General features: G+C 39.7%; 1 protein-coding gene across 2 annotated transcripts in view; it reads right to left on the bottom strand.

The window, feature by feature from the left end:
• The window catches only part of osbp2b (oxysterol binding protein 2b), a 51,043-nt gene that overhangs the window by 18,352 nt on the left and 11,990 nt on the right, over positions 1-20,701 (bottom strand). The window lies entirely within an intron of this gene.

Below are 20,701 nucleotides of genomic sequence, written 5' to 3'. Positions count from 1 at the left end.
CTAAATGGCATGGGTCACATAAAAATAAAGAACAATTAATACCTAATTGAAAATACATTTCTTAAGTTTTCCTAAATATCTAATGAACTTGTGCAATCAAAGAAATATCTGATTTCTCAACTGTTCTGTGAATGTCACTGTCCAACCTATGACACAGTTAACTTTTTATAGACACTGTAGTGTTAACCGAGAAAAGATGTGAGGTTACTGGGCCACAGTTCTTACAGTTATTTTGTTTTCTTAAGGGACAGTCTGAAAACAACTGTCCCTTAAACAGTTAAAGAAATTCTTGCCAGTCTCTTTAAAAAAAAAAAAAAAGTGTAGTGTAAGTTTTATAATGCCATTTAATGTGGACAGCTTATCTGTAACCATGAGCTCTGTGAACCTTTGAAGCAGCAGCAGCCTTACCCTGTGTTATGTCTAAACAGAGGTTACTCAAGGTTAAAGAAAACATATGAGAACAGTATTGCAGTGTCAGCTGTGTGACACGCATATACACATGCACCGCAAGCAGAAGGACACGCACAGAAAGACGGAAATATATCAAGGGGCAAAAACACGAGTCCACAAACAGCCTAGCAACATCGTTAAAGAAGCAAATCCAAAAAAGGAAGTAGAACCATAAAGCTTTAGGAACAAATATGATTTATACACAAGCTTCATGAAGAACAAACTCTATTATGAAGGATTTTATTGGAGGATTTTAATCCTACAATCGATTCTGGACAGAGAACTTGATGTATGTCACAGCCAACGTTCCCATTTTTTTTTTCTGTGTGGTACTTTATCTATCAAATAGTTCATCTTGTAGTTTATGCGTTATGTCCCCATAACTTTCTGATCACCAGGACACTCTGCTATAGAGCATTTTTAAAAAACCACCAGGGAACTTTTTAAATCAAGATATATTCACTTCCAAATCTGATTTCACACGAATACTTCCCCACATCTGTGCTGGGCGTTTCTATCATCATAAATCAAAAACAAGCCCATATGGTGGGGATAAATCAAAAAGCACCAGCTTAGGTGGAAGCGTCCTTGTTCTCGACACATTATGGCATGTTGAAAAGCTGTAACATCCCAACAAGCACACCAGAGGAGAGGCATCTAAAATTACTGCTGCCACTGGAGCAAAGAAAACAGATGACAAAATGGAAGGAGGAGGAATGGAAGGGGAAGACAGGCTGAAAAGCAACGAAAATGAGGACGAGAGGGACACTGCTTATCTCGACATAGAAAATATATTCCTGTATTAGTGAGGTTAAAAGTTCGAGTGTGGAGAGAAATTCTTTTCACCCTCTAATCCACCCTGCTGACCCTCTAATGCTCTAATGTCTGTAGAATGCTGTTCTGCGGGCTTCTACACCCGAGCCTGCAGAGTATGCTTTGTCACGTTGAAAAGGTTCATTATGCAGCTGACGGGAAGACTGTCATAGTAGTGGTGAGTGGAAAGAGAAACACTTTCTCATAAGAACATGGCAGCTGGCTGTGACTTCAAAGGAAAGACACTATCACCTCTTTCAAGACCATTTACACTACACAGATGGAACATGGATCTCTGCCTGGGGGCTTTGTTGTAATAGCCTGTACATCATTTACTTCAAAAGTTCAAATTTGACTAGCAGCATTGTCCAGAGATTTAAAAAAAAAAAAAAAAAGTAAAAAAAAAAAAAAGTAGTACAGATGCATATTCAGTGCCTGAAAACTATGCTCCATTTACTGTACTACTGGACTCATTTTTGTGAAATACAGCACTGAGTACTAATAACAATAACTTGTTATATAACAGCAACATTTTTCAGACCTAATAACTTAATGTTATTTTTAATAGAGATTCACCAGTTGACTGGGATCTGTGAATTTTTTTCCTGATAAGCTAGTTAGTTGTGCTAACATGCTAACAGTCACATGCTAACATTTGCGTAGAAACTCATCACTGTGAGCAAAACATTAAGTTCACCAAAGTAGCCAATGAACCACCACAAAAACACTTAAATCACTTTCATCTAGCAGAATATGAGTATTTTAAGGAAGCTAACAAAGACCAAGTGGCTAAAGCTAAAGCTATCCACTACGCAGAGCGAACCACAACCCAGCAGTCTGGAGCAACGGATTAAAGTAGACGAGTTAAAAAAAAAAAAAAAAAGAAAAAAAAAAGAAGAGTTGTTGAAGTTCATGTTCCTCAGATGAAGTTATCAACATATTTTGTAATAAACATGTTTTCTAGGTTGTATTGTTACTAAAAAACAAAAAACAAAAACAAAGAAGTCTTGATGCATGCTCAATCATCCAGGTAAAGAAATCCCCAAAAGTTGAATTTGTTCATCTGGACGTAGCATTTTCAGTGGGAGAAATGTTTCGTTACTCATCCAAGTAACTTCTTCAGTCTCAGCTGACTGCAGGAGGGAGGGACAAGCAATTAATTAGCAGTTGACTGCAGATTTCCCCAACCTTATAAACAGTACCTTTGATCATATTAATGACCAAGAAACTGTTTCCATCATTGTGCAAAGGTACTGTTTATAAGGTTGGGGAAATCTGCAGTCAACTGCTAATTAATTGCTTGTCCCTCCCGTGACTGCAGTGGTTACGGTTATTAGTAGGGGTGCAACGATACTCGTATCGATATTGATCCGTTCGATACAGTGCTTTCGGTTCGGTACGCATATGTATCGAACAATACAAAATAAATTTTTTTATTTATTTTATCAACTTTCCTTCTGACGATGCTGTCTGTGTTGAGCGCTCAGTGGATCTGCGCTCGACAGTGCAGCCTAGGCGGAGTAGTCGAACGCAGATTCACTGAGCGCAGGGCAAGCTAGCGAGACAGAAGTTAAGCTCTCCTTGCAACATGGCAAATTGAACCTCCCCCACCCTCATTCAGATCTGGCGTTTGGAACTATTTTGGTTTTCATGTGACGTATGACCCTGAAGGTAAGCGCGTCATGGACTAAAGTAAAAACAGTATGTTGGATGTGCCACGCAATGCTCAATTACATGGGTGGGAGCTAGTGTGTTAGCGCAGTTAGCTCGTTAACATGTTGGCCGTCCAGCCCCATGCACGGGCGATCCGTGGTAGCTTGTTAACGGAGATTTGCCGTGTTGTGGCGTTAACGTCATTTCAACGAGATTTATGCTGACAGCATTAGTGGGAACACAACAAATATGACTGCACATTTACACCGACATCATCCTAGTGCAAAGACAAGTGGAAGCAGACAAAAACAACAAGCACGCATGCTACAAACTTTACCTGAGTCATTTAGACAGCCGTTAGCACATGATTCTCCTTATGGTGACCTGATATGTTTAATATGCTGCTGAGAATATAGCCCAGAAGAAGCGTATAGTATAGCTTTTATTTTGGAAAGAGCCATTTCTCTGTAATAAACTCTCTTTTCCAAAGATGAGTGATTCCTCAATCAGATACAGGGCTCGCAAAATCGCTAGCCCGACGTCCCGGGGCTAGAGATTTTTCCAGTCGGGCTACCAAAATCTATCTCTGCCCTGCCCGTCGGCCTATCGTAGGAAGGAAAAATATATGTCAATGCTTTTGCATTCTTTCGGAAATGTAGCTGGGTAATTATGTCATTGGCATCGGTGAGCCACTGTCAATATGTGACATATTGAAATCGCGTTTGAATTTGCGCTTGTTTTTTGCTTTCACTTTGCAATCGCGTGAACTGTGTATAGAGAGCGACAGCACTGATTGGTGAGTGATGATAATTTGCGCACCAATTCCTCTGACATCTCTTATCAATCGTTAGCTTACTACGCAAACATGACAAGTGAAATCTCCCGCAGCAAGCTTAAACATGTGAGAGGTTGATCGCGCAGAGAATCGCTGAGCGTTATGTGAGTGCGTGTGTAAAAGCAGCAGGATATATATTGTAGCGGGTCAGGGCTGTTCGGGGTTCTGTTTGTACAGTTATGTTTTGTTTATGTTGCCATAGTGACGGGTGACGCCCTCTCGCTGCGACGGTGTGTCCTTCCGGGGTCAGAGGGCGCCCTGTGTGTTGTTGTTGTTGTTGCTGCGCTGAGCAGTTAGCTAGCGGCAGTGTTCTTCTGCAGATGTCAATAAACGGCTGTGCTCCCTGGCTAGCTCACGGGAAGCAAGACCAAATGATACCTCCGTCTCCTCCTTGTCTGAGCTCGTCACAATATTTCAGTTCTGCTGAGCCAAATAAGACAGGTCAGGGTGAAGAAGTGACAGCCAAAGAAAAGCTTACCACAAAATGGAGAAGTTATGACAAATCAGACTATAAGGCAAAAAGAAAGTGCAGCTTTATGGTTTCATGGACAAAAGAATTTCTGTGGCTGCAATATGACGAGCTAAATAACCAGGGCTGCACATAAGTGGTCCGCAGGTGCGCATTCGCTGTCAAAATAAAAAACGGGCACAAGATAAGAAGTTGCAACGCGTGTTTGCATACATAAGATTTTCAGGAGGAGGACAGACATTTGTTTAGAAAGATGTCGAAGAAGCAAGCTCCTTTAAACAATTACTGTGATGTTCCTCCACCTCCAAAGAAATGTCAGAAGGAGTCCGAACCACAAAAGAAGCATGTATTCTCGGAAAAGTAGTTGCAGGAGGTGAGCTGGCTTCAAACAAATGATGAACGCACAGAGATGTGGTGCGGAATGTGCCGTGAAAATTTAATAAATGACAAATTAAAAAGGCATGAACATTTTTTTGTATCGAAAAAATATCGAACCGTGACACCAAAGTATCGAACCGAACCGTGAATTTTGTGTATTGTTGCACCCCTAGTTATTAGTGCTATCATTTTTTTTAACTACTACTGCAGTAGTTAAATAGACAAAATGAAAAATTTCTGTTCTGTTCTAGTACATTACTGTACTACAACTAGAAAAGATGAATACAGAATAAAATAAAAATCTCACCATGTTGGAATTCCTGGGTGTCCATTTTAATCCAAAGGTAACCAAAGTACATCCAGTAAGATGCAGCACACACACACACACAGGCCACTGATCTCTACCGCGTGTGGGACTTTGTAAACATGTTCAGGAGGATTTCAGAAATTCAGCTGCCTGGTCATTAGAAAGAAAAGAGATAAAACCTAAGCAGTCCTGTCAAAGACCAGCCCAGCACCCCTGCAGCGATAACAAATCCCAATAGAAACCTAGGTTGGAAAATGAAACCAGCATCCTCCCATTACCAGTACAGTAGGTCTCCAATTACACAAAATTTCAGCAAAGTCACTGCAGAGAAACTCAAGAAAAGAAAAGGAAAAGGCTGACGATGTAAAGTCACAAAATCGACTGGACTGTGTGTTAAAACTGCAGAGCAAACAAAACTAGGACAAAGTGAAAAAGGTGAACTGAAAGACCCAAAGAGCAACTTCAGAGAGATATGGACAGACTAATGAAATTAGCCCTAAATTGATAAAGCATGACTATGTCAGTGCAGCTCTAAACTGATTTAAAAAGTTAGTGGCTGAGTTGGTATGGCGTTGAACTCGATCCCACAAGGCAGCAATTCGCCATTTTCAAATATTATGGAATTGGATAATTAAGTTGCTGCATGTTCAAAACTTTTGTTTTTGATTATATAGTTTGAGAGGTTTTTTATTTAACAAAAAAACAACAACAAACAAACTATATTTCTTAACAGCAATGTTACATTTATGATTTCACTGAACAGAGAATAGTTTGTGGACCGACAGCAACATTCAAGAACGTCTGTTAAAAGCATAGCATGATGAATCTGGGCCTCAAGTTTCTTAATAAATCATTGAGGTTATGCACAAAACATTGGAGACTTTGCCTCAATGAAATCAAATAAAATCATGAAACTTCCTTTCTCATTGAAAATCAGGTTTGCTGGGATGGTAAAGTCTAGGGCAGTGGTTCTTAACCTGGGTTCGCTCGAACCCTAGGGGCTCCGTGAGTCGGTCTCAGGGGTTTGGCAGAACCTCCGCCGTGACATGCACGGCTCATTTTGTGCATCAGTAAAAAAACATATGTCTTGAATTTGAGAAAAAAAAAAAAATCATATTTTTCACTAAAGAGGGGTTCAGTGAATGCACATATGAAACTGGTGGGGTTTGGTACCTCCAACAAGGTTAAGAACCACTGGTGACCAACCGTCCTCTTTTCCCCGGACATGTCCACTTTTCACGTTCTGTCCAGGGCGTCCGGGGGGATTTTCGAGATGGATGAAAATGTCCGGGTTTTCCTATAATCCTACAGAGGACCGATATGTGCAACGTCATCCCTGAACTGCTGTGTTAAGTGTTGTTCCGCGCTTACAGACGGGACAGAGCGCGCAGCGGCGCGCTCAAAAGACGCCAAAGCACAAGTGCATCTTTTCAGACAAACTGCAAAAGAAATTTCCCTCGTACCATTCCGGTCGGAATAAATGGGAGGCGTAGTGCACTGTGTGCAGAGCTGGCACAGACGTTTGGGTGTCTTACAAATGTTACTTAGACACATAAAAACATAAAAAGGCTGTGCGAGAAATTTCATCTGGTAACTTGATTGAGTTCTTTGTTACACCTGGGAAAAACAAGGATGCTGTTGTATGTATGCTGTTTTTGCAGCAGAGGGTGCACTGGCATTTCATACTATGAAGCATCCCAATAGCTATAGATCCATGGATTGCACTAGTGTGTTACTAAAAATAATAATAATAAAAAAATTTTTTTTAAAAATCCATAAAAAAATCAGAAGCATTTCCAAACTAAAAAGTTCAGCAGTGCCCGCACTAAGACTGAAGCTATTGTCAATGGTGTGATAGTGTTACACTCAGTGGAAGTCACTCCTGAAGCTCTTTATGAAATCCAGTACGGTGGCATTTCTCAGACTTAAGTAACCATGGAACAGAGAAAATATTCCCAATCATACTTTGACTGGAAGAATGGTGGCGTGCAAACAAAATTAATTGAGGTTAGAAACAGCAGAAACCATTGCACAATACCTCACTGGTAATTTTTCTTATACAGATGAGGCATTATTTCTGTAACATTTTTTCATTCCAGAGGTTTTTAAGGGTTTTTTTTGTTTGTTTGTTTGTTTTTGCACTTGTTGACTTAAAAAAATGTCATAAGCTTTTACATTTCACCATTCATTAACCGCACAGATAATGCATGTTTTAAATATGTTTTTAAAAAAAATTAAGCAAACAGTATTATTAAAATTCTTCATGACTGGGCCAAGTGTCCTCTCTTTTGGAAATCAAAATATGGTCACCCTAGTAAAGTCACCACTAACTAAGCCAAACACTAATGCTCACGTCCACGTTTAAGAGTGTGAAATTACATAGACTCTGGATAATATCAGGATAACTTGAGAGCTGCTGTGACAAGAAAAAAAAAAAAGAAAAAGAAAAAAAAGAAGCCCATGACCATGGAGAGCACTGAGCAAATTTTAAATAACGGGGGATTTCACTAACTGGTGGTGATCCCATTCCACTGGTAAATTAGATGTACAGCTGGGACCATTTGATATTAAATTCAAATACGTGGCTGGAAAAAGAAACATCCAAAATTGCAGTGATGCCTGGCTCATATTATTTACCCCCATTCTGCCAAAGAGTTCAACAGCTCTCAGTGATGCCACTTAAAAATAAACTGTCACATGTACCAAAGCATATTTGTGCAGAAGAGACTGCTTACAGTACACCGCCTGCAAAATAAATTCTCCAACCAAAAATCATTCTAATTCAGATTTTGGATTTGGGTTCTACTCTGTTGACACCCTGCACCTTTAAGCAGAAACCAGAAAACAAAGTTTGTGTCCCCCAAGTAGTAGAAATGTCCTTTCTGTAATATCCTTTCAGATCTATGCAGCAAAAACAAAACGTTAAGCACAACTTGACAAGACTGAATACTGTAGAAGAAAATCCTTTGGGTTGGCACCAAGTGGGTATCACTTGGACTTCAATTAACAAATTAGTAATGGCTTTTACAATAAACCCACGTCACTAAAATGCTGATCTATGTTGTTTATGTATTGGCGCCACTGCCTAGCCCACCTATTTACATCTCCAACCACTTCCCTTACAACAGCAGATGTTGATAGATGGTTTCTCAGAACAAAGTCATTACCATGCCAGTCATGCTTCAAGGGTGAACTACCTTCAGTACCTCCCCCACAGCCTACTACCTCGAACAACCTTGCATTAACACAAATGTAAGTCTACCTCCAAGTCTACCTACTTCATCCTCCTTCTCAGACCAAATTTAAACAATTATTTGTGTCTAGCATAAACTAAGCTACACACATGTCTGCTGTATAGGTCATAGCTTGTCCAATCACAACATTTCATTACATGGACACAAAGCAGCTAGCTTCTGCATATGTATACGGTTCCTCTGTCCTTCACTCATTCCCCACTGTCAATCTTTGTAGTGAGCACCCAAGTTTTGAGTGATGGAAGAAGTGGAAGGTGGAGAATAGGCAGCAGAAGTATGTAATTGGATGAGCAGTAGTTTGCCATCTCACTGTCAGGGCTCGTCTCTCTGCGAGTCCCTGAGGGTAGGCTGTCAGATCAGTGGAGCCAGGCCTGTGGCTGTCAAGAAGTTACCCTGTGGCATAATATGCAGACGTATATTTAAAAAAAAAAAAAAAAAAAAAAGAAAAGAAAGAAAGAAAATGTGAAAAATGCACTGTCCCTCTGGATTAATGATGGTAACATGCTGCTAATTCAACTAGTTTTGTTTTTGTTTTTAAAATAGCTTTATCGAGGAGAAAAAAACAACTTTTTCGCCCATTTTTTTTTTTTGGGGGGGGGGGGGGGGGGTTACGAGTCACAATGACAACTGAGCAGCTGACTGTGGAGGCCGGTTTGAAACCTGCAGCATGTATCGAATTTATTATGACGATAAAAAAGAACGAATTCATCATTTCAACATTAGGAAGTGAAAACTGTTTAATTCCAAAACAGAGTCATGCTGACACATACATGCTCAACAAATGTATTAGATCACCTGTTATGAACACAAGAAAACACAGGAGATTCAGTAAATTCATGATTTTTCTACAAAATTTTACACCAGACTTCTCTGATTAGACAGAAATGAATGAAGTGCAACATTTAACCACCAAGACAATTATTTTCTGTTCAATAATGCAAGCTAATAGCTGTAAACTGGCATTTTGATCAAAAATAATAATGTGCTTTACCATTTTTTCAACTTTTTTATTAAAACAGTAAATTTGAAAATTCACATAGGAGATGACAAATGGAAATTTTCATTAAAAATATACTTTGGAATATGAAGCTTGCACAAACTGGAGGATTAACTATTGCAGAAACATGAAAAATGATTTAGGTCATTACCAGTACTGTTAATTTAGGGCAGCTGTGGCATTACCTTACATTCAAATAATCATAGCACTTAAAGAATTTGTTGTGTGCTTTAAATGTCAAGTTATATTTCAGGACTCTTTTTCTATTATTCATACTGATCTAATGAAGGTCCAGTCAAAATAGCCATATTTGCTGAAAGAGGGTAATTTCCTGATATCTAATCAGTTGTGTGAGACAATACATTTGGACAACGGGTTATTGTCGGGCCCTGACACAGTCTCTTATTTCAACATAAATGCCCTTTATGTTTCCTGATGTTTCAGATATCCACATAGAGGGAAGATACATTTATTTTTATTTTATTAAAGCTAAACCTGTCACTTTGCAGAAAACATTAGCAAATTGGGATACGAGTCTCTTTTAGAAACATGAACACTCCTTCTTTAGGAACATAGGGAAAAGCACTGAAAGTATGCCTCTTTTACAGATGGTGACTTAAATGAAGAAAAAAAAAAAAAAACCATAGTAACAAACATAAAGTGATTTTCTGGGGGTTTTTTTAGATTGAGTGTTTTTTGTGGGGTAAGTTGATAGTGCTTTCAAATGATATAAAGCACTTATATTTTTTTAAGACCTTCTCAGGGTTTAAAGGTGAACCAACTAACTGGGCCAACTGAAAAATGAATTAAAGTCCCTGGCAGTGCATCCTTTCTACAAAAAGATATTCCCTCATTTGGAATTTTGATGAAGGTGGTAGAGGTTGTTGCCTAAAAGCTCACATGGGTGTTCAACATCTGCATTAGCATTTGCTTCACATCGTTTTCATACTTGTCACAATATTCAGTGACTCCTTATATCCTATGGATTAGGGCGTTGTCATCCTGGAAGAGTCCACTTCCTTAAGGTTAATGTTTCATCATGGGGCAAAGGTGATCCCTCAGAACAACTTTGTATCGATTTGCAGTCATCCTCTCCTGTACGAGCACGAGAGGACACGAATGATGTCAGCTAGTGGTCATGTTTTTCCCATAATCAGTTACTTGTCTCTATATCTTGTCTCTATAGTTACTTGTCTCTCTAGTATGCAGTAATGCAATTACATGTTATAAGGTTCGTGTTTGTAAATTATTTGTTTTAAATGAAAAGTCCAGATTTTTGTATTATATGTATTGAAAACACGCCCTTTCTTATCACAAGACGTGTAAACTTGAGACCACTCAATTTCCATCATAAAGAGTTTGTTTCAGAACAGACAGCAGAGAAAGGAGGGATGACAGTTTTGCTGTTGGGTATTTTGATGGAGTGTGCATGAGTAAAGAAAGAAATGAGAAACAGTGGAGGGAACAAGCTAGACAAAGAGCCAGGATGAGTCCCAGGGGAGATAACTGTAATCCTGGCCAGTAATTGCCAACTGGCTCCATACCTCCCCTGAGATACATCACAAGGAGATAAACTGAGGAGACAGCAGGTTAAAACCAGTAGCATGGCACTCCACAAGCAAATGAGAAACTGTGCAGTGTAACCCATCACTGTCCCCAGAGCTCTGCAGTACAGCCCTGGCGGTGCATCCGATCGAACCCTCTCAGAAAGCAGCAAACAAAAGAAACGATTAACGCCAAACTGCAGCAACTGTGCACGAGTTTGAAGTTACAAACATAATCTGCTAGGACAAAGAAAGAAAGAAAGAAAGAAAGAAAACAATCAGTCTGCTGACTACTAAACTATAAGTTTATATTATGGTATGCTGAGTAAATTCAATTGACAAATTCCCAGTTGGTGCATCAGACCTGCGAGAGTTAAATAGCTCCAGCTTTACTGCATGCACAGTCTGAAGGTTGAGGTCATTAATTATCCTACAACCTCAGAATACAAACTGAGCTCTACTACGCAGGTCTAGTCACACATGACATGGATATCAGGGTACTGCAGCAGTTAAAAAAAAAAAAAAAAAAAAAAATGGCACTCAACAGCAAAATGCAAAGCCTGTGTTTGTCATTTGAAACAGTCTGCAGTGATTTATTTGGAGGCTAATGTGTGCTATATTTGCAAAATTGAAAGGATGTATTCGTGAATAGATGTTCCCACACATAAGGCCTTCATTTATGACAATGCAAAATGCTGCTCAGGCCATTACATGAAGAGAAGGAGGGCGGTCTATGAAAGCTCTTCAGTTTGACCCACAGCTAGTATATATACTTTAAACATAACAGCAACAAACTCACTAGTTGAGATTTTCATGAAATCCAGCATGTTTTCATGTAATGGTCTCGCTAATTAGTCGTGAAGCATCTTCAGATACAAGTGTGATTCACAGGAAATGGTCCACTCAAAATGTAGCCACAATGACATCATGCATTGATTAGTGGAGTTTCTACTACATCTTTGTGTTTTTAAAATATGAAGAGGAAATACTTACTGGGAAACAGAGATGACAGTGTGAGGCAGCCATGCTCTAAAGCTTCATAATCTTATTGGACGACAATCTCTCCTAAATACTGACTGAGTCATTAGACATCTTACAGTCAGGCACTAATGTTACAATTAAAAGGTAAAATAGTTCATGAATATATGGCTCACAAGTGTCGTTACTTTTTTGGAAATGATATGGGCATAAAAGGCATTCTCTGTTATTTCCAATCATCTTCGTGAACATTTAAATTAGATGTATAAGGAGGTCGCTAGATTACACTCAGCATTGTTGGCATTAAAATTCATCCTTACAATAAGGAATACATTTCCTTTCACAACTAAAACCAAAACTGTCCTACAAACAGTGACACTGGCAAAGCAGTCAACAAAATATGATTGTCACATGTGGTGTTTACAGTGGGTCATGTGGTATATTGGTAAAATACGATCTTATTACTCGGGCTGCCGCATTTGTTGCTTGTTTCAGCAATGCCCTGTTACAGTGAACTGAGTGGTTTCCACAACTATGGCTTAATAATTTTTAGAAAACTTCTAAAAACATGTCTTTATATTGCTCGACTCCAATGGAGGCCAACTTTCTTAATCTTATAATTTCTTGACAACAAAAAACAGACAATTCAGATTATTTTATTTTATTTTATATGTTTATTTATATCTGTGTTTTTATATATATATACTCACTGGCTACTTTATTGCATACACCTGTTATATTCCTCATTACTGTATCAGCTAATCACATGGCATTGACTCCATGAATTTGGGGCATGGTTAAGATACCCTCAGGGAAGAAGCATGATTTATGTCACTTTAAATGTGGTATGGCTGTTGGAGCCAGATGGAGTGATCTATTTCAGAAACTGTTGATCTGCTGGGATTTTCCCTCAGAACCACCTCTAGACAGTAACTCGATGGACCAACACATCGAATTCACCAGGGATGATATGAAAAATGACAAGCTTCTTAGGTGTGAGATTTCCATCAGTAGTGGTGCACATTTAAAAGTCGAAGTGTACCGTAAATACTGATCCACACGCGTAGGTTTAAGGTTTGACTCTCATCGTCTACTGCAGCACAAACTGGGTGTCATCAGGACACTACAATACAGACCGAACACAGATACAGCGACCAGGGAAGCAGAAGAACATCATATCAAGAAGGCCCTGAGTAAATGTGGTTATCCCAGCTGGACATTTGTCAAAGCTTGGAAAACATCTAAAGAAAGATCCAGCTGTTCCAGGAAAGAAGAAGAACAACTATTGCCTAAGCGAAAACCCTTAGTGATTCCTTATGTGTCAGGAATATCGGAACAGTTGCGATGCATTTTCTCCAAACACTGCATATCTGTGGCTTTTAAACACCAAAACACGCTGCGCCAAAAATTGGTCCACCTCAAAGATCTGGTCCCCCAACACAAACAGAGTATTATATTGCGTACACTGTTAAGTGCCAGGAGGCACAACACAGAAGAGCTAACTCGTCAGGCCAGGACTCTGCAGTCTATTTACACCTACAGGCCAGTTGACACTCTTTCAATGATAAGGATGTACACATCCTGAACAGGGAGGAAGGCTGGTTTGAGCGGGGAGTCAAAGAGGCCATTTATGTGAAAAGGGAAAGACCATCTCTGAATCGAGGAGGGGGCCTAAGGGTACATCTTTCACCATCTTACAATGCTGTGATTGCGGCCATTCCCCAAATCTCTGTGAATGGTACTCGTGGTCATTGATCAATGATCATGACAATTTGTATATTAATGATCAAGAAACTCGCCTCACAGCCCATTGTTCATTCAATGGTGCTAGTTTCAGTCTTTATGTAAATGTACTGTTTATAAGGTTGGGGAAACCTGCAGTCAGCTGAGAATGAAGAAGTCACTTGGATGTGTAATGAAACATCCAACATTTCTCCCACTGAAAACACCATGTCCCGATGAACAGAATCGACTTTTTGGGATTTCCTTACCTGGATGATTAAGCATGCATCAAGACAACCGCCTCTATAGTTTATAGGTGAATGGTCCGAAAAAGAGAAAACATCCACTGAGCAGCAGCTCTCTGGATTAAAATGCCTTGTTGATGTCAGAGGTCAGACAAATATGACTGGACTGATTCCAACTTATAGAAAGACAACAGTAACTAAAATAATCACAAGTTACAACACATGTGTGCAGAAAAGCATCTCTGAATGCACAACAGGTAGAACCTTGAAGAAGATGGGCTATAGCAGCAGATGACCACACCTGTTCGTGAGCTAAGAACAGGAAACTGAGGCTACCATTTGCATAGGGACACTAAAATTGTACAAAGAAGATTGGGAAAATATTGCGGTCTGCTGAGTTTGAATTTCTGCTACAACTTTTAGATAGTTAGGTCAGAATATGACAAAAACAACCTAAAACCGAGGATCCACCCTGCCTTGCATCAAGAGTTCAGGCTGCTGTTGCTGGTGTAATTGTTTGGAGGATATTTTTTGGCACCCTTTGGGCATCTTCGTACTGACTGAGCATCATTTAAACCTCACTGTCCGAGTATTCTTGTTGACCATGTCCATCACTTGACCACAGTGTACCTATCCTATCTTCTAATGGCCGCTTCAAGCACAGTGTCACGAATAATCTCAAACTGGGTTCTTCAACATAAAGAGGAGTCCATTGGGCTCAAAGGGTCTCCATAGTCACTGGATACCAATCCAAAAGAGCACCTTTGGGATGTAGTGGAACAGCAGGTTCACATCATGGATGGTCAGCCAACAAATCTGCAGCAACTGTGCAATGCGATCATGTTAATATGGATCAAAATCTCAGAGGAATGTTTCCAGCACTGTATTGAATCTGTACCCTGAAGAATTAAAACAGTTCTGAAGGCAAAAAGGAATCCAACCTGGTACCAGCAACATGTACCTAATAAAGAGTCATGAGTGCATGTGCTGGTAAGCTCACTGGCATAATTAAGAAGTGCATCTAGAAAAAAAAAGGAGGGATGAACATGCCTTTGCAACACAAATGAATAAATATCAGAGTCTCTGTGATGCTCAGATTTCAGGACAGTTTCAGCTTTATGGTTTCTCTTTCTGTCAACATGGGTCAAATAAGTTTACTGAAGTACAGTACATTGTTTTTAGTGTCTAACACTTTGTCATCTCAGAGGTAATTTCACAAAAAAAAAAAGAAAGAAAAAAAAAAGGTGGGTGTATATTAGTAACTACATTTAATTAAATATTACATCAAAACAGACAATCCCAGACATTACATTACATCAACCTTCATTTCTTTAATATCCCCGTTTCAAATTTCAAAATATCAGTGAACACCGTCTCTTCTGAGGCTTTGGGAGATATGACACTAATAGTACACACCCATATATTTAAAGTACAATGCAACAAGCATGTAGGGTTTTGATTTATTCCATTAAACACGTTTCAGTACTGTTAGCACTATTAGTTTGTCCTTGAAGGAATCCAATTTATTGCTTTTGGACCAGATATTTGTGATGCATTGATCTCTTGTTCTTTATGCAGTTTCATCACTTGCATTCACATTACAGAAAATGTGTGGAAGTCTAGTATGAAAAGGACTGCACTGTATTAGATCATAAAACACCAGGAGCTACACTACTTATGCCAACCTCATTTGAGTGAACAAACAGACAAAGCGCGGGGACTGGGAGCCCAGGGCTTAAGAGCACAGCTGTTCAACTCCACACTGTCCAACTCTGCCGTGGGCAGGAAAGCAATAGATGAAGTGAGAGACCTGGAAGAGACAGTATAAAATGGATAGACACATTTTATACTGAGGGGAGATGCGATGGCTGAGAAATTTAGCATTGTTGCTCCAAAGATAACCATGTAGTCATTTACACATGCATTTGTTCTGCAAGAAATCTGTTACCAGTATATTATAGCTATAATTTCCTATAAGTGTTAAATGGGGGAAACAAAGTTATACTGATCTGTAGACATAACAGAGACTTATTATCCACCATCCTACTACAATATGTAAATAACAGGTTCTAGGACCCTGGGATACACAGGACCTCCCAGTTTACAGTTTGTGATGGTGCAGTGAACTCTACACACATAATATGTGTACACAGACACACACTGCCAATACGCAGGCCTGGCATGCTCTGTCTCATCCATATGCAAATGTAAGGTGGAGCAGGCGCAAAGAAGAGAGAGGAAATGAATGTGAGTAAGAGCAGCACAGGAGAAAGAAGGGTAAGAGAAGAAAGGACTGCATGCAGCTAAGAGGGCAAGAAAGATGACACACCGCTCTTTCTACAGCATGAGGTGCTGCATTGTTAAAGTAGGCTGCGGGAGCGTAGGGAGCCGAGACAGCAGATAGGAGACACAGAGAGAGGGAGAGATGGATGGAGGAATGACAGCTATCTTTCAAACGTAAGATGACGAGCAGATGGCGGAATGAGGAAGCTTTCGCTGTTGGACCGCGAGGAGTGTGACGGCTCTATGTTGCCGTGCTGTAGTTTTAGCCAAAACTGTACTGACCCTGGTTGAGTGAACTCAGGCAGCCTGAGTTGCAGAGGGAGCGGATGGTCCCCGGCTCCCAGCAGCGCCGGCCCTTCATCCCACTCTGCGGGCCCGATCCCACGCCACGCTTCCCGAGACGCAGTGTTGCCCTCAGATGCTACATAATCCCAGAGAAGGGTGGGCTGAAGCAGCAACTTTTCCTGTTCAGCATTGCAGCGTGCACACAGTTACATGCATACTCACGCACATGCAGCACACAATTACAATAATGCCAGGAGCGAAGCGGGCACCCCGCTTGTAATTCCTCTTTCTTATACCTTGTCCCTGTCTCTCAGAAACACTCGTGCACTCTGCATACACACTTTCCCATAGCTCGGCACATTTACAATTCCCCTCCACATGCTTCTCTCTGTGCAGTGCAGACTGAAGATGGAGGGAGGGAGAGAGGGAGTGAGTGAAGCAGAGAGGAGATAGGACTCGGCAGCCAGCAGTCATCTACACAACTGAGCCCAATATACACCGTTTCCTCTCTGTTACTGCCTGCCTGATGCTTTGGCAGCTTGATGACAGAAGGCAACAATTATTCACAAATTGTAATGGCAGAGATTGCAAAACACAGTGTTGGGTTTGTAAATAAAAAGCATATGATCAGACACAAGGACGTGTCATAGTTGTGGAAACCACTCAAGGGCATAAAGGTCAAAAGCAATAACCCCAATAAAATGTCCATTTCCACTTCTACTGATTGATGTATCCCTCCAGTGTTAATGTCATAATCCTTTATCAGAATCATTAAAGTGCTCATCTTGCAGCTGACTATGAAGTCACTCTAAAATCTAACCTCCTATCAGTGTCACTATACAACACAGAGGAATTCATGCTGTAGGATGATTTCGGCTACTATAACTGTCCTCAGTCCATGACTTTTCAAAATAAAGTGAAGGTTGCAATATTACTGCCAGTGTGAGCGTCACAGTGTGCTGTACATCAAAGTCACCTACATGAAGCAGTTTCGACATCCTGCTTCTGCATTCATCAATTTACTTTTACCATAATTACATCATGACATTGTTGATCCTAGATTGCGGCTCACTGGACAATAGAATCAAACAGATTTCAAACGTTTCTTTATTCAGATATCTTTATAATATAATTTAGCAATATTAATAGTCATTTAGAACAAAAGGGAAATTACACCCCAACACCATCTGACTTCCAAAACAACAGACATTTTTAACACCAAACTATACAGGTAAAGATTCAATAAGGAAAACTCAGGATTAAGAGCCTCTTTACCAGTGACATACACGTACCCAGTGCTCTTTTTGCATGCCTACTTGTTCTCAGTACTGCTTGTCTTTTTAATTTAATTCCAGTTTAATTATCAAGCCATTCTATTAACAACGGCTCCAGACTGTAGTGGTTAACATATTTATCTAACAGGCAAATGATCCCAATAAAACTCTGAGAGGGTTGGGTCAGGAAACACAAAAAAAAGCTGTCCCAATCAAATATTCAGAGCCCTGTGTTGTGGCGAGCCCTCAGTGAAACTTCAGATGTTGCATCAATAATCCCATTAAAGCCATGCACTTGGGTCCAAATTTATCATTTTGATACATACAGGATACATTCATTAATTATAGTGTAATTGTTTCAAAGATTATTTGCATAAAACCACTCCCAAATAAAGTATTTATATCATATTTTATGCAATTTTACGATCAGCTGAAACTCCAGTCCACAAGTTCAAAATCTTTTACAGCCCAAACTGTTATTAATGACTCACAAAGAGTTTACTTTTCCAGGCTAGTATTGGAAAAATGTGCATTGTTTCTATAGAATAGCATAGGTCCATTTCAGGGCCTAAGTTATTCCTTTGATTAAAACCACTACTAGTCCCTACTGTAAAACCTTTGTTGTAGATGTTCTGCAGAAATATCTGGTAACAGCACAAACAGTGAACAGGAGAGAGGCTGTAAGTGAGGTGAGAGAAGTGCTGACGAGGAAAGACTGTTGGACTGTAAATAAAAAATGTCATCTAAGTGTCTTGGGGCATGTTCAGGGGGGAATGAAGCATGAAACTACAATTAATTTCACACTTAACCTTCATCATTTCTTTACTTCACTGCAGTTCAGTTTAGCCATGCAAAAAGAGCACAACCCTCTGCTGGCTTGGAGTGATATGCATCAGCTTCATAAACGCATTTTTTCCTTAGTATTAAGCTTTCTGACATCACCCTTGATGTAAATCAATCTAAGATCCAATTTATCCACGATAATAAATACATATTTTAATATAGGCACCTGAATCGAACTAATAGCTGCTAAATATTACAATTATTAACAGATTTTTTACATTCAGAAATTCAGTGCAAATATCAAATGATCTTCTTTTGAGAAAGTTTATTTTCTCCTGGAGGACACACAGATGAAGGGCAAGGCATCTGAGAGACAAACTAAAGCGAACGATGGTGTTTAAAGAGCATAAGTAACAGTCTCATTAGTCTAATTGCTGCATTAGGAAGCAGTAACCCAAACACACACAGCCTCCACGGCCTGGACGCGCAGAGCTCATTAAAACCAGTAAAACATTTCAAGAGCGAGAGTCGTTTCAACGTGGGAAAAATGTAAGATGGCATTTTAAAAGTCTCATGCTGAATATGAGATTATTTGAAGCACTAGAAGCCACATAAATGTTATTGAGCCACATAAAGGACCACATTGTGCGATACACTGTACCTCCTCGCCATCGCCGGGGAAACAAGACCACTTACATTTAAGAACCGGAAATACAAAATTTGACTTTAGTGAAATATAAGCCAAAAGAAGACCTCTTAATGCACCAAGGCTCCTGTAGCGATGATAACGCACTCATCCGAAGGAGGTGGAAGATCTTTAATTAACCACAAATGTAAGAGTTAAGACTAATTGCTTCCTGTTTCAGCCTGCACTGCCTTATAGTAAGACAGCCAAACGTCACTTTAACGATTTAACGGTTGCAAACAGACGCTATGAATGGCCCACGCAGAAGAGTGAAATTAAAGCAGATTCTCGGTACGCTGGGGCAATGAATCATCCAGCCCCACTGACAATAAACTCCAGGTATGATCTCTGCATGGCAGATGCTAGTGTTGACACTGCAAGTACATCTATGGTGTGCCTTTAAACTTTTAGGCACGGTTTATTTCAAGAATATCTTGACACGTGTCTTGAAATGCATTCAAAATTTTGAAGAGATAATCTTATCCAAAGAGGACTAACCTTCTGTCAGAGGCTACGTAATTATCTCAGTGTGTCTATCACACACACACGCGATAGTCTCTGTGTGTAAAGTCTGAAATACTCTGGAGTTTTAGGATCTTATTTTAGACTTAAGTGTTTGATTTAATCTATATGTAAATATTTTTTATACTCCTGCCCAGGATCTTCCTCCAGCACAGACACAGAGAATAAATAATGAACCATCTTAATAAGCATAGCGCTCAGTCAAACGGCTATTGACCAGGGCTACTGACAGGTCAGGTTTTTGAAACCACAGCTCATTAGAAGCCAAGTTTCAGTTCAGAGTTATCCGTGGGTTGTCTTGTGTGTACACTTTAATCAGCTTAAGGTCAGGACTCTTTCTAAACCGGCAACATTTCAGCAATCAAAAGATTCTTTGAATGGTTGATTTCAGAGCTTGAGTGACTTATTATCACATTGAATGACCTGACATCTCTTTAAACAGATACCTTTATTTCCCAGTAGAACAGAAAAAATGAAAGAAGAGAAATCAGAGGTCGCAAGCTGTCAAAACACTGAGTCAGCGTGTGTGCAATGAATAATACACTTGTGCTAAAATTCCTCTTTTTGTTTCGTGACTGCAAATTGCTGAAGGTCTATGTTGTTGTCATGGTGTCCTGTGGTGCTACAACATGTTGCTGCAATACATAACTCATTATAGCGCTTGCTGTAATGGGAGTTCATGTCGAATGCAGAGATGTCTTTCCATTCAGATCGCTTACCTTCACATTCATGAAAACGATAATCATGTAGGTTTAGGATTGAAGCTTGAAAATGAAACTCCAAATCAATAAATAAAGAAATCAAAGACTTAAAAAAATGTATTTACCGTTCTGCTTTATGTCACCCCTGCTCAGCTGTAATCTGTAAGTGGCCACAAAGAACAGGGTTTTTATTACTGGGTTAGATTAAACTGATGGTTGACAGCGCATAATCGTACTCTAGCAACTGGAATGATTAGGTATTAGTTTTGGATATATCAGCTTCAGTTTAATAGTAAAAATAATGTGTCATGGCACTGAAGAGTCAAATTTGGGAAGAAAGGTCAATTAAGTCACTGTGAATGTGCCGTGGTTATTGGTGCCAGGTTGGTCTAAGGATTTCATAAAGTGCTGATTTCCTGCGACTTTCCCACATGACAGAGAATGATAAGAAAAAAATAGAAACCAGTGAGCGGAAGTTCTCTGGGCAAAAATGCTTGGAAGGCAACATTAACTCAAGTAACCA

This window comes from Mchenga conophoros, linkage group LG12 (assembly GCF_057382185.1).
Source record: "Mchenga conophoros isolate Kocher_MC1m ecotype Shallow Benthic linkage group LG12, M_conophoros_male_GT1.1, whole genome shotgun sequence".
NCBI lineage: Eukaryota > Metazoa > Chordata > Actinopteri > Cichliformes > Cichlidae > Mchenga > Mchenga conophoros.
This window is presented reverse-complemented; position numbering and strand designations above follow the sequence as displayed.